The following is a 5699-nucleotide window of genomic DNA, read 5'->3' as shown; positions in this document are numbered from 1 at the left end:
GCTACTTGGGGGCTGAGGCAGGAGACTCGCTTGAGCCCAGGAGTTGGAGGTTACTGTGAGCAGTGATGCCATGGCACTCTGCCCAGGGGGATAGCTTGAGGCTCTGTCTCAAAAAATAAATAAATAAATAAATAAATAATAAATAAAACTAGCCCTCCAGCAAAAACATAAAATTTGATCAGCCCCATAGAAGCCAGTAAAGGACAGACAAAAAAACAATTACAGAGGAGACAAATACAAAACAAATGGCTAAATAGTAACCATTGAAGTGAGAACCAGAAAATATCAATAATTACTTTATATGTTAATGCCTTCTAAATAAAAGGCTGATTTTCAAATTGGATTTTAAAAGGCAATTTACCAGAGATGAACATTAAATGAAAATAGATAGGTTGAAATTAAGAAATATATGACACAAATACTAATAAGAAAGCTGGTGTGACAGAGTGCACTTCAGGACAATGACTATTACTAGAGGAAGAGAAGGACATTCTATAATGATAAAAGTCAATTAATCAAGAAGACATTAACAATCCTAAAAATTTATGCACCTAGCAACATAAAAATGCATGGAACAGCGATGATGATGTACAAGTTGCTGGAGTAAAAAGAGCTAGGTGGTGGTCACTGCACTGAGTCATAATTGATCTGGCAAGCTTGACTGAAATCAACTATTTTGGAATTCTGGAACCTGACTTATAATGACCAGGGAGAGACCGTGACCTTTGTAAGTGAGTGGTGTGTGTGAATGAACTACCACTCCCATTCTTCAGTGATGCCTCAGCCATAGACAGCCTGCTTCCAGGGAGCATGTGGCTGGTACCAGACTGGGCACTGATCTTCTCTTCTAAAAATTTGGATTTGTACATTTTCCAAGACGGAATATTAATAAGACAACAGAGGACTTAGATAACCAGTTAGACCTATACAGAACACTATGCAATAGCATAATTCAGAGGGTACCCCCTAAATGTACACAATTTAAGAAAAGAACAAACCGTATTAAAATTATAATGCTCCAGTCACATTTGACTTCTGCAATTACAAGAGGTGCTCAGACATGATTTGTATTCATCTTTGTGACCAGTATATATTGAGTATTATAATTTTAATATAGTTTTTCCTTTTTAAAAATGTGTATACATTTTTTGGCACCCTTTGTGCCTATTCTTTTCAAATCCATGTGGAACATTCTTCAAGATATTATCATATGTTAGACTCTAAAACAAGTCCTAATGCATTTAAAAAGATTGAAATCATGCAAAATATCTTTCAACTACTATGGAATGAAACTAGAAATCAATAGTGAGAAACTAGAAATTAATACACTGTTAAACAATTAATGGGTCAAGGACAAAAATTGCAAAGGAAATTTTAAAATCTCTTGATATAAATAAATAAATAAAAAGTTACCGAACCTTATGGTTGCTGTGCTAAAAGAGAAATTTATAGTTGTAAATGCCTACATTAAAAATGAAGAAAGGTCTCAATAATTTCGTTGCAATTCAACAAATTATAACAGGAAGAGTATGTTAAACCCAAAGTAGCAGAGAGAAGAAAATAATAAATATTAGGGCACATCTAAATGGAACAGAGAATAGAAAAACAATAGAGAACATCAATGAACTAAAAGCTGATTCTTTGAAAATATCAACAAAATTGAGAAACTCTTAGATGGATCAGAGTGGAGGAGAGATAATTCGAATAACATCAGAAATGGAGGTAGAAACATTACTACCTATTTTATAGAAATAAAACAGATTGGCTTGGAGCCTGTGGCTCAAGTGGCTAAGGCACCAGCCATGTACACCCAAGGTGGTGGGTTCAAATCCAGCCTGGGCCTGCCAGACAACAATGATGGCTGCAACCAAAAAATAGCCGGGCGTTGTGGGTGCCTGTGGGCCCAGTTACTGGGGAGGCTGAAGCGGGAGACTCACTTGAGCCCAGGAATTGGAGGTTGCTGTAAGCTGTGATGCCACGGCATTCTACCCAGGGGGACAGCTATAGGCTCCTGTCTCAAAAAAAAAAAAAAAAAAAAAACCAGAAAAAGAAATAAAGTAGATTATGAGAGAATGCTATGAAAAAGAATTTTTGAGACAGAGTCTCACTCTGTCCCCTGAGGTAGAGTGCTGTCCTGTTATAGCAAACACCTGGGTTTGAGTGATTCTCTTGCCTTGGGCTCTGGAGAAGCTGGGATTACAGGCAGCCACCATGACGCTCAGCTAGTTTTTCTATTTATTTTTAGTAGAGACAGGGTCTTTCTCTTGCTCAGGCTGGTCTCAAACTCCTGAGCTCAGGCTTCAGTCTCCTAGAGTGCTAGGATTACAGGTCTGAGCCACTACACCCAGCCTACTATGAAAAATTATGCACCAACAATTGGATAATATAGGTTAAAAGAACAAATTTCTATAGACTTACAAACTACTGAAACTAGCACAAGAAGAAATAGAAAATTAGAATAGACCTATAACAAGTAAGGAGATTGAACCAATAATCATAAAACCTCCCACCACAGAAAAGCTCAGGAACAGATGACTTCACTAGTGAACTCTACTGAACACATAAAGATTAATTAACCCCAGTCTTTCTCAAACTCCTCCAAAAAATTGAAGAGGAGTGAGCACATTTTAATTCATTCTCTAAGGCCAAATATACATATGATACTGAGACCAAATATCCTAAAAGTGGCCAATATCCCTTGTGAAAATACAAAAATTCTCAACAAAATACTATGAAACCAATTGATTATACACCATGAGTGAGTTTAATCCCCAAAGGGAGGGTAGTTCAACATATGAAAATTATTCATTGTAAAATACCACAGTGATAGAAATTAGTACATAATCATCTCAATTGAAAAAAATTTTGATAAAAATCAACACCGTTTAATGACAAAATGCTCAATAAATTATTTATAGTAATAGAAGGGAATATTCTCTACATGATAAAGACTATATGTGAAAAATTTACAATTAGCATCATACTCAATGGTGAAGGACTAAAAAACTTTTCTCCTAAAATCAGGTACAAAATAAGGATGCCACTTTTAAAACCTCAACTCAACGTAACAGTGAACTTTCTGGCCAGAGAAATTAGGCAAGAAAAGCCAAAATTCTCCAAACTGGAATAGAAGTTATCTCTGTTCACAAATGATGTGATCTTATATGTAGAAAACAGTAAGGAATCCACAAAATAAAAGTTAACATTAAATAATGAATTCATTAAATAATATTCTATTAAATATATATCTATCTAGATATCTAGATAGAAACTCAGGCTATCACCAAAAGCAACTAAGATAAAATGTGTATACATTTTTTGGCACCCTTTGTGCCTATTCTTGTGTGATAAAAAATCAACACACAAATAATCAGGATTTTTGTATATTTCTACAAATAAACAATCCAAAAAGGAATTCTATTTACTTAGCATCATAAAGAGTAAAATACTTAGGAGAAAACTTAACCAAGAATGAGAAAGTCTGCATACTAAACTACAAAACGTTGCTGAATGAAATTAAAGAGGGCTGGTGCAAGATGGCTGACCAGAAGGATAGTTCAGCTGAGCTCTCCTAGAATGACTGGGGAAAAAGAGAGAACCCATCCATACCTGGTGTGGTGACCTTATGCAGAGTCATAGCTCAGGGAGCACAGCAAGGACGCGGTGAGCTGGATACAATGTATGATCCAGAATGGTGGAAATCTGATGAATTAGGCAAGTGATTGGAATCGGCTAGGATCAACTGCCCCTCTGTGGAGGTCCAGGACAGGAGGAAAACTGTCCAGAGTTTTCAGTTGTTGGGGGAAGCCGAGCATTGAGTGGAAAGCTTGGAAGAGTGGGTGGACTCAAACAGTATACAGCAACAAACAGATTTGAATGCCAGTCAGAGTGGATTTACCATAGGTTTGGGGACTGATGAGGCAGCCAAACTGAGAAGGTCCTGGAGGCCAGGGGGCTGCCATTGTGGGAAGGGCATGAGACGGCCTTAGCAGAGGCCTAAAGCACAGCGGTAAAGACCGCTGCCTGCTGGGATCAGAACTCTACTCAGGACAGGCTGAGGGCCTCCCACACCCCACAGGAACTGGAATTGTGGCACTATGAGACCTGCCCCTAAAGGATTCTTGTGAGCTTTCAGATTGCAACCCAGCAGGGTCTGAATGATGAGGAAACCCAGGCTATCACTGAAAGCAACTAAGTTTGGAATAAAGACCATATAGATTGCTGACTTTGCTCTCAGGCGCCTAAAAAAACCACAGTACCAGCTGGTGTCCTGAGGACACATTGCAACAATCTTTCATCAAAAGCAAAGATTTCTTTTTTCTTTTTTTTTTTTTTTGAGACAGATCCTCAAGCTGTCCCCCTGGGTAGAGTGCCATGGCATCACAGCTCACAGCAACTTCCAACTCCTGGGCTTAAGCGAGTCTCCTGCCTCCACCTCCCAAGTAGCTGGGACCACAGGCACCCGCCACAACGCCTGGATATTTTTTGGTTGTAGCCGTCATTGTTGTTTGGCGGGCCCAGGCTGGATTTGAACCTGCCACCTTAGGTGTATGTGGCTGGTGCCTTAGCCACTTGAGCCACAAGTGCCAAGCCAAAAGCAAGGCCTTCTGTTTGTAAAGCAAGGACTTCTGTTTGAAACACAGGAGGCAGTGAGAAGGAAAAAGGAGAACAAGGAGGTGAACAAAAAGAAAGAACACACAAGGAGGAACCAACAAAAAATTAGGAAATGTGAAAAACCAAAACAGAGGAACTCCTCCAAGGAATCTAGAGGAAGCTACTGCAGAAGACTCCACCTATAAAGAATTAATGGACTTGACAGAAAGGGAATTTAAAATATGGATGATAAAGACAATAAAAGGAATGGACAAGAAAATGGAGAGACAGAACCAAAAGTCAGACGAGATATGTAGAATACAGAAAGGATATGGCAGAATTTGAGGAAATGAAGGAGGCAATCAGGGAATGTAAAGAGGCAGTAGAAAGTATCAAAAATAGGTTAGACCAGGGAGAATAAAGAACCTGAGAGCTAGAGGATAAAGTTTTCACGTTAACCCAGATAGTTAAAGAGGCAGAAAAGAAAAGAGAAAGCAGAACAGGCACTTGGAGAACTACAAGACTCCATGTAGCATTCAAACAAATGAATGGTAGGGACTCCTGAAGGAGAAGAAGATTGTCCCAAAGGAATGGAAGCCCTACTAGGGACTATCATAAATGGAAACTTCCCAAGTTTTGTTAAAGACACCAAACACCCTGGGTCATCTCAACTCAAACACAGCTTCTCCAAGACACATTGTAAGGAAAATGTCCAAAGTCAAGATGAAGGAAAAAATTCAGCACACAGCCAGGAGTAAGTGCCAACTGACCTACAAGAGCAGAGCCATTAGGATGACAGCAGACTTTTTTTTTTTTAACAGAGTCTTAAGCTGTCGCCCTGGGTATAGTGCCATGGCATCATAGCTCACAGTAACCTCCAACTCGGGCTTAAAACAATCCTCTTGCCTCAGTTTTTCTATTTTGTAGTAGAGATGGGGGTCTTGCTTTTGCTCAGGCTGGTCTTGAACTTGTGAGCTCACGCAATCCACCTGCCTTGGCCTTCCTGAGTGCTAGGATTACAAGTGTGAGCCACTGCACCTGACCAACAGCAAACTTTTTTTTTTTTTTTAATTGAATGGTAACTATGCACATTAATGCACTTCTGG

Source organism: Otolemur garnettii, unplaced genomic scaffold, assembly GCF_000181295.1.
Source record: "Otolemur garnettii isolate 467f Iridium unplaced genomic scaffold, OtoGar3 scaffold00173, whole genome shotgun sequence".
In the NCBI taxonomy this organism is placed as follows: Eukaryota; Metazoa; Chordata; class Mammalia; order Primates; family Galagidae; genus Otolemur; species Otolemur garnettii.
Note: the sequence above shows the minus strand (reverse complement) of the source record.